The sequence below is a fragment of the Asparagus officinalis genome, chromosome 5 (assembly GCF_001876935.1).
Source record: "Asparagus officinalis chromosome 5, Aspof.V1, whole genome shotgun sequence".
In the NCBI taxonomy this organism is placed as follows: domain Eukaryota; kingdom Viridiplantae; phylum Streptophyta; class Magnoliopsida; order Asparagales; family Asparagaceae; genus Asparagus; species Asparagus officinalis.
The window spans coordinates 81,930,334-81,940,786 of record NC_033798.1 but is presented as its reverse complement, the minus strand read 5'-3'; positions in this window follow the sequence as shown (position 1 = coordinate 81,940,786).

Below are 10,453 nucleotides of genomic sequence, written 5' to 3'. Positions count from 1 at the left end.
GAGTGAGAGTCTAGGGAAGGAGAAAGGGAGAGATAGTCAACTGAAAGAAAATTGAACTTATAGCTTGAGACCACCTTTATTTTTCACCCAGGGTAAAAAATAATCCTTGCTACGCCACTGTATACTATTTGAGAAGACAAATGACTCACTGGCTTATAATAGGAAAAGGTTGGGGATGTTTGGATATGCAACATAAAATTTGTAAGACAATTACAAGCGGCTTTAGTATATCATTATCTAAATCTCTTAAACAAAATTCAGAATACTTATATAAACGGTGATACTGATGAGAGAACTTGGCTATGGGATTGTAAAAGGAAATTTTCAGTTAAATCTTACTACAACTTTCTGTGTGATGGTGGTTTAAGATGCAGATTTTAATATACATTGGAAAATTCCGATCCCCCTCAAAATGAAAATCCTTCTTTGTTAATTATAAATGACAAACTGAATACAAAGAAGGTCTTGATAAAAAAAGGTGTTGAGGTGAACAATATTTGTGTTATGTGTGATAGAGATACAAAGAATAATAATCACATTTTCCGTGAATGGGGATATGTGAATTGGAACTTTGTTAAATACAAGTGCACATATTGTCAGTTTAAATGATCTTTGGGATATTTGGAGGATACAAAATATTGCTGCTGTGGACAGACTCAAAAGGGATGTGTTTGTTGCGGCAATTATGTGGTCTATGAGAGTGTTCGAGGAGTCTTATTTTTTGGTCAAACTAGCTTTTAAGCTAGTTTTGTCTTTTCTACCTGTTCAGTAAAGTAATAAATAAGTTATCTTATAAGTGCCATTTTTAAAAGCTGGTGTACCCCAGCTTCTAAAAAACTAGCTTATAAGCTCCTTTATATAAGTTAGGTTTGACTAAATAAATTACATTTCTACCCAAGCAATTTTTATAGCATTTTTATCATAAAAGCTAAAAGTAACTAAAAGCTAACATAACTTACAAGTTTCAAAAAATAAGCCTTCACAAACACCCTCTACGTGGCATGAAAGGAGTCTGAGAATTTTTCAAGCTGAAAAAACTCATTCTTTAGATATTTTGGGTAAGATTAACTATTTTGCCAACTTTTGGCTAGTGCATCTACCTTCAAAGTCTGCTGGAATGTGACAAGAAGTGCAAGAGAGGAGATGCAGGTGGAGGAGCAACATAAATACCGCAGATGGGAAGGATTTGTTGCTGTTACTATTTTGTCATGGTAGTTCTTTTCAGTGTTTGGTGAGTGTACATGAACTGATGATGATTTTTAGGAGTTGTAGCTTATGACAGTAATATGCCTATCATTTTATGGTTGTGGATGTTGGGCGTTCATTTGTATCCAATCAGGTTTGGGGGGTAATGACTGCTGCGATCTTATGATCGCCTCCTTTTTCTTAAAAAAAGAGTAAAAACATTGAATTTGTTGTGCGCCGTGCGGAAGCGTGCTCGACAACCAAACGAGTCGGTGAGCGACGAGAGAAGAAAACCAAAACCAAACACGAGTGCAATTCACAAAATAACAACCAAAATCACACACAAACACATGAATTTACGTGGTTCGGCAATTGCCTACGTCCACGGGGAGAGTATGAAAAGATTTCACTATATGGAGGAGAAATACAACGGGTTACAACTCACAAAATTACTCAAATATAACCCTAACCAAAGCTCTCAACTCCCTCACAATATCTCCCTCTCAAAGTGCTCAAAACAATGCTAATTCTCTCATTTTCTCTCCTTAAGAAACCCTAAAAAACATGGTTCTATTTATAACAAAACACAATCCCAAATAGATTAGGATTCTAAAAACGAGTCTGCCACACTCTGGTGTGGCACACACCACACCCATGGCAAACAGGGCAGATTCTGTCACACCAGGGTGTGGCAGACACCACACCCATGGCAGACAGGGCAGATTCTGCCACACCAGGGTGTGGCAGACACCACACCCATGGCAGACAGGGCAGATTCTGCCACACCCATGGCAGACATCACACCAGGGTGTGGTGGAGTTTGTTTTGAGTTTTTCTTCACGTTTTTCACAATTCCTTCGCCGTTTTCACAATTCTCCACCTCGGCGAAGTGTTCCCAATCCTGAGCCGACACCAACATGAGCACCAATGTGTCGTCTCTCCAAACTCGGCTGTACCAATGTGGTTGCCTACGTACCCCCTCTCCCAAGGGATCAAGTCGTTCGTAGTTCATCCAAATGACCGTCAACGGCCTCAATAATCACGAATATGCAACAAGTTTCGACAATGATCAAACTTGTTACTCGGAACCACTTTAGTGAGCATATTCGCCAGATTATCCTTCGTGTGGACTTTCACAATCTCCACATCGCCATCTTCAAGAACATCCTGAACGAAGTGATAACGAACGTCAATGTGCTTCATCCTCACATGAAAAACCTGATTCTTCGCCAAATAGATAGCACTCATGCTATCACAATGAATGGTGACGGACCGCTACGATATACCAAGTTCCTCCAAAAGTCCTCGAATCCAAATAGCCTCCTTCACAGTCTTTGTAACCGCCATATACTTTGTCTCCGTCGTAGACAAAGCTATCGTAGATTGTAAGGTACATCTCTAACACACCGACGCACGGGTCAAAGTAAACACATACTCCATAGTAGACCGACGCTTATCCAAATCTCCGGCATAATCCGAATCAATATAGCTAATACATAGCTGCCCACCTGTAGTGTCCCGTTCATAAACCAAACCAACATTGAGCGTACCTCGAATATACCTCAAAATCCATCTCACGGCGTCCCAATGACCCACTCCTGGATCGTGCATGTATCTCGAAACCATGCTCACCGCCTGTGACAAATCCGGTCTCGTACACACCATCACATACATCAAGCTCCCAACCGCACTCGCATATGGAGTCTTCGACATCAACTCTCGATCTTCAACTGACTTCGGTGAAAGACCAGCTGAAAGCTTCAAATGGGCTCCCAATGGTACACTAACTGGCTTCGTATCCATACTAACATAAAATCGTTATAGTACCTTCTTCAAATAAGCCATCCGTGTCAAACAAATTCTGCCATTCTTCTTGTCTCTACCGATCTCCATTCCCAAAATGCGTTTGGCCTCACCCAAGTCCTTCATCTCAAACTTATTTGAAAGCTGAACTTTCAACTCATCTATAGCCGACCTGGAAGTTGAGGCAACCAACATGTCATCGACATAAATTAACAAATAGATGTACGCACCTCCTCTCAACTTGCGAAAATACACGCAAGGATCAAACTAGCTCCGAGTGTACGAATGACCAAGCATAAAACCATCAAATCGCTTATACCGCTGACGAGGAGACTACTTCAAACCGTATAGCAATTTCTTTAACCTACAAACCAACTTATCTTTCCCTGCAGCTCGGAATCCCAATGGCTGAGTCATATATATTTCTTCATCAAGATCACCATGAAGAAATGTCATCTTCACATCCAACTAATCTAACTCTAATCCATACTGTGCCACTAAAGCTACCAGAATCCGAATCGAAGAATGTTTCACCATCGGAGAGAAAACCTTATTATAGTCAATACCTTCCTCATGTGCATAGCCCTTCGCAACCAACCTAGCTTTGAACCTTAATGGAGTGTGTTGGACCCTAGGGGGGTGATTAGGGTCAAGAGGCTATAATTATGCAATAAAATTAAGACAAGCAAACAACAGTATTCTAATGCAATAAAAAATAGAGGAGATAGGGTTAGGAATCGTTATCCTGTGACGCGTGATATGTTAACGAGATTCGGTCCGCTGACCTACGTCCCCGCTCCCCACTCTCAAGGAGAAATCCACTACACAACTCGGTTTGGAAGCCGGAACTTCGTCTACACAGCGATCCCCACACAATCTCACACTACACAGTTGATCTCACTAGATCACACTTCCTCACAGTTGATCTACACAAGATCACACTCACAAGATAGTAGAAATGGTGTAAGACTCTCTCTTTACAACGTCCCTATGGCAAAGAGAAAGAGCACACTGAAGCTGGGAAGTGAACACACACAAAACTCAGAAGAACAGGTTTTGAAATTTAAGCTCTGTGAAAAAACAACGTCTCTGGTTTTTGCAAAGGCTGGGACCATGAGGAAGAAGAAGAGGTGGAGTTTAAATAGGAGAAAAACAGCTGTTTAAACTCATCCCTTAATCCCCCAAAACCTGGAACCAAAAACGTCGCTGAGATCTGTACTGAGCGGCGCCAAAAAAGACAGAGATTATCGTTTGAAAAATACGGCGGTCGACCGGCGGAAATTTCGGTCGACCGACGGAAAAGTTCAGTCGACCGACGAAAATTTCGATCGACCGCTATCCAGATCAAAAACGAGAAAAACAAGCAGAGACTTATCCGGTCGACCGAAGGAAGCTCTCGGTCGACCGCGACGGTCGACCGACGAACTCTCTGCTGCCCAGTGAGGAATGAACATAGGTGCGGTCGACCGATGCGGTCGACCGCATTCTGATACATCCCAAAACACTGTTTTTGACTCAACTAAAATATTTGGAAAATATTTATTTGACCTCTGAAAATTATGAAACTTTGTAAAATATTTTTAATGCTAAAAACAAACTGTTTGGAAAAGGAATTTTGCAGATATGTCCTCATACTTTTGAAAAATAGTATTTTGTGAAAAACGCTTAAAAACATAAGTATGAAAACGTGTGTGTGATATCCCAATAGCTTCAAGTGAAGTCAATAACTCTTTGCCTACATTCTAGCACTAGAGAGAGAAACAAAAGAAAGCTAATATCCTCATATAGAGAGCAATATACTTGAGCTTTGATATAGCTTGAATCGGATGAAGCTTTTAGTTGAATTTGTCGTTCTTGAAATAACGTTGCTTCATCTCTTGGCCTCCTCCTCCTTTGGATATCATCGTTGTAGCGTATATTCCATCCAATCCTCCATTTGTGGCACTAATAAGCTTGATATATGAATTCACTATATTTGTACTTAATAAGCCATTAATACCGATAATGGTGGTTGTAAAACATCATCAAAACATAAGGGCTAACAATCTTTCCCTTTTTGATGATGACAACCAACCATTATATAAGAGCAAAAAATAAAGATAGCTTATAGATATGTGCTCCCCCTATCTATGAGCTCCCCCTAAGAATATGCAACAAATGAGGAGATTTCTCTCCCCCTTTGTCACCATAAAAAAGAAATGGGGTAAAGAGAAATGCAAAATGCAACTAAACAAGAAAGCAAATGTAGAACTTTCACATAGTGCATAAGCCCAAACCATTTTTTATGCGACAAAAATCATCCTCTCCAAGAGGCTTAGTAAATATATCCGCTAATTAAGATTTTGTGTCAACAAATACTAGGGATACATCTTGTCTCTTAACATGATCGCGTAAGAAATGATGGCGCACATCAATATGCTTGGTTCTAGAGTGCAAAACTGAATTTTTACATGATCGCGTAAGAAATGATGGCGCACATCAATATGCTTGGTTCTAGAGTGCAAAACTGAATTTTTAGAAATATTTATAGCACTAGTGTTATCACAAAAATATTTTATATTTTGAAAATTCAAATCATAGTCAACTAAGCTTTGTTTCATCCATAAAACTTGAGCACAACATAAGCCGGCGGTAATGTATTCCGCTTTCGTAGTGGACAATGCAACACAATTTTGTTTCTTGGAAGCCCAAGAAACAAGGGAATTTCCTAAGAATTGGCATGTTCCACTCGTACTCTTGCGATCTACCTTACATCCGGCAAAGTCGGCATCACAAAAGCCATATAAATCAAAAGAGGTGCTTTTTGGATAAAATAAACCAAGGTTAAAAGTTCCATTAACATACTTAATGATCATTTTAACCGCAATTAAATGAGATGCTTTAGGAGATGCTTGAAAAAGTGCACATGCACACACACTAAACATGATGTCGGGTCTACTAGCGGTGAGATAAATAAGATTACCTATCATACCTCGGTATAGTTTTTGGTCCACGTCTTCACCATTTTTATCCGCATCAAGCTTAACACTTGTACTCATGGGAGTAGGCACATGCTTAGAGTTCTCCAAATTGAATTTCTTCACCAATTCCTTAGCAAACTTGCTTTGAGAAATAAATATCTCATCCTTTGTTTGCTTAACTTGAAGCCCGAGAAAGAATGTAAGCTCTCCCATCATACTCATCTCAAAATGATCTTGCATAACCTTAGAAAATTCATTGCACAAAGATTCATTAGTAGCACCGAAAATGATATCATCAACATATATTTGAACTAAAATGAAATCATTTTTCCTTTTTCTCACAAAAAGTGTGTTATCAATAGATCCTTTTGAAAAACCATTTTCAACAAGAAAACTAGAGAGGCGAGCATACCAAGCTCTAGGAGCTTGTTTCAACCCATATAAAGCTTTTTGAACCCGGTAAACATGATTAGGAAAAACATGATCTATAAAACCGGGGGGTTGCTCAACATACACTTCCTCTTCTATAATTTAGTTCCTCATGCATAGCTAAAACCCAAAATTCATCATTTAAAGCATTCATTAATCTTTTTAGGTTCTAGTTGAGATAAGAATGCAACATTACCACACTCACTCAAAGCTTTTGAGCGAGTAACAACTCCTTATGAAGGGCTCCCAATGATTTGTTCCTTTGGATGGTTTGATGCGAATTTCCAAGCTTTAGGAAGTTCAACTTGTTCATGAGCATTGGAGCTATCAACATCCTTTTGAGCTTCTATAGAGGGAGTATCATCGATTTGTAAAAGGTCCAATCCTCCCTCAACATCATCATCATCATCTTTCCTAGGTAAAACAACTTGAGAACCAACATTAGTCTCATCAAAAGTAACGTTTATAGATTCTTCAACAACGAGACTTCGTTTATTGAAGACCCTATAAGCCTTACTTCGAGGTGCATAACCTAAGAAAATACCAACATCAATTTTAGAATCAAATTTATCATGGTGATCTTTTGTATTTAAAATAAAACATTTGCAACCAAAGATACGAAAATAACCCAATGAAAGGAGTTTTTCCATAATAAAGTTCATAAGGAGTTTTCTTAAGCTTTGGTCTAATCAAAACACGATTTAAAACATGGTAAGCCGTATTGACGGCTTCGGTCCAAAAATATTTTGGCAAATCAAATGAATTTAACATAGTACGTGCCATCTCTTGTATGGTGTGATTTTTCCGTTCAACAACACCATTTTGTTGTGGTGTTCTAGGAGCGAAAAACATGTGAGTTATACCATGATGAGCATAAAAATCATAGAAAAATTCATTTTGAAATTCACCACCATGATCACTTCTTATTTTAACAACTTTCAAATCTTTTTTATTTTCAATTCTTTTGACATGATTAGCAAATTCTTTAAAACAATCATTTTTCCTTGCAAGAAATATTGTCCATGTAAAACGAGAAAAATCATCAATAATCACAAAAATATAGTGTTTTCCTCCAAAAGAGGTAACACGCATAGAACCAAATAAATCAAGATGAAGTAATTGCAAAGGTTTAGAAGTCGATACCTCATGGATGGATTTGAAGGAAGATTTTGTTTGTTTACCTTTGGCACAATCCTCACATATGGTATCTTTGATGAAGTGCAAGCTAGGTAACCCTATAACAAGATTTCTCTTGACAATTTTGATATTAGCTCCATATTTACATGTCCAAGTCTCTTATGCCAAATCCAAGGGTTTTCATCAATTGCCGCAAGGCACTTCACATCTTGATTCACTAATTCATTCATCTTAAAAATGTATACATTAGATTTGCGATTAGCAACAAAAATAATTTTTCCATTCATACTAATGATGCATTTGTCCGGTTTAAAGGAAATATCAAAACCTTTATCACTCAATTGGCTAATGCTAAGAAGATTATGATTCAAACCATTTACCAAATAAACATCTTCTATAACGGGTGAGGGTTTCTTACCAATAGAACCAACACCAATGATTTTACCTTTCTCACCACCGCCAAAGGAGACGTTACCTCCTTCAATTCTTAATAGGGTTGTAAATAACTCTTTGTTGTCCGTCATATGATGTGAGCAACCACTATCAAGGTACCACATCTCCTTACGTTGTTGCCGTGATGTTCCCTACAAGAGATGAAGATGAAGATGTAGTAACTTTTGGTACCCAAGTCTTGGGTCCTTGGTGGTTAGTAGTCTTGGTACCTTTGGGTACCCATATCAATCCATAAAATTCAAAGTTATCTTTAATTCTACAATGAGTAGAAATATGACCATGTTTCATGCAATAAGTGCACACAAAATTTCTTTTGTATGTACAAGTGTGAGTGTGAGAACCATGAAACCTATTTCTACCATAGTGATGGTGATTAGCATAAGCATGAGTGGGTCTAATCCTACCACCCTCAATTTCTAATCTCTCAATCTTTGATCTTAATTGCTTATTCTCGAAATCGAGATCTCCTAGCAATTCATCTTTTAGTGCAAGAGAGGTTGTTAATTGTTCTAGCTTGATATCACAAGAAGCATGCAACTTTTTAAAAGAAGAAAATTCTTTGGACATTCTTTTGAATTCAATGTTCAATTCTTCTAGAGCCGTAGCTAGATCACATTGCATGTAGAAGGATTCACTCTTGGTGTCGGATATTACCTCATGTTCAAGGGCCATGAAGCAAATGTTGGGATCATGAAGAGCAAGTTTGGCTCCTTCTTCATTGCTATCCGAATCACTTGGTTCGGATTCTTCCCATCCGGCATACATAGCCTTCTTCTTCTTGTATTTCATGTACTTCTCCTTGAGCATTGGGCAATCCTTAGCGATATGGCCCAGTTCATTACATTCAAAGCATTTTCCTACATGAGAAGGAAATTTGTTGTTAGATCGTGGGTTAAATTTCTTGTTCATTTTTATGAGTCTAGAAATTCTTCTAGAGAGATGAGCCACTTCTCTAGAAAAATTAACTTCACTATCCGATGACGAAGAGGAGTTATCACTAGCTCCTTTGAGAGCTATGGTCTTCAACTTTGGTGATGACTCCTCAACATCTTGTGAGGGCACTTCCTCCTTCTCCTTCCCCTTGAGCTTCTTCTCATGGACCTTGAGCTTTCTGATGAGGCCATCGAGAGGTAAAATGGTAAGGTCATGAGCTTCTTCTATTGCTGTCGCCTTGGGTTCCCACACCGGAGTCAATGAACGAAGAATCTTATAATTCATCTCTTGAATAGTCAACTTCTTGTCAAGACCATACAATTCATTGATAATGTTAGTGAAGCAAGAAAACATAGAATCAATTGATTCATTTGGAAGCATTTGAAATAACTCATATTCATGCATAAGTCCACTAATCTTGGATTCCTTGACTTGGGGGGTTCCTTCGTGTGTAATACACAATTTCACCCAAATTTCGTATGTGGTTGCACACGTGGAAACCCTATTATACTCATTGGGGGAAAGACCACAAATTAAGGTATTCATAGCCTTAGCATTGAGATTGGCTTGGTGCCTTTCTCCATCGGTCATAGTCCCAACTTTGGACTTCTCTACGTACTTTTTCTCTATGAGTTCTAGGATGTCAAGGTCAATGTAACGAAGGTAAATTCTCATCCTAGCCTTCCAATAAGCAAAGTTACTACCGGTGAAGAGTGGTGGTCTAGTGGTGGATTGTCCCTTTAGCATATGCACATTCATTGAAGCCTCCATAAGATCTTTTCTCTAAGGTGATTAAACCAAAAACTAATATAGAGACCAAGCTCTAATACTAATTGTTGGATCCTAGAGGGGGGGTGATTAGGGTCAAGAGGCTATAATTATGCAATAAAATTAAGACAAGCAAACCACAGTATTCTAATGTAATCAAAATAGAGGAGATAGGGTTAGGAATCGTTATCCTGTGACGCGCGATATGTTAACGAGGTTCGGTCCACTGACCTACGTCCCTGCTCCCCACTTTCGAGGAGAAATCCACTACACAACCCGGTTTGGAAGCCAAAACTTCGTCTACACAACGATCCCCACACGATCTCACACTACACAGTTGATCTCACTAGATCACACTCCCTCACAGTTAATCTACACAAGATCACACTCACAAGATAGTAGAAATGGTGTAAGACTCTCTCTTTACAACGTCCCTATGGCAAAGAGAAAGAGCACACTGAAGATGGGAAGTGAACACACACAAAACTCAGAAGAACAAGTTTTGAAATTTAAGCTCTGTGAAAAAACAACGTCTCTGGTTTTTGCAAAGGCTGGGACCATGAGGAAGAAGAAGAGGTGGAGTTTAAATAGGAGAAAAACAGCTGTTTAAACCCATCCCTTAATCCCCCAAAATCTGGAACCAAAAACGTCGCTGAGATCTGTACTGAGCAGCGCCAAAAAAGACAGAGATTATTGTTTGAAAAATACGGTGGTCGACTGTAGGCAATAAAAATTGCCTTTAAATCCTTATCAGAGAAGTTCAGAACAAAACTGCTAAAACCTCA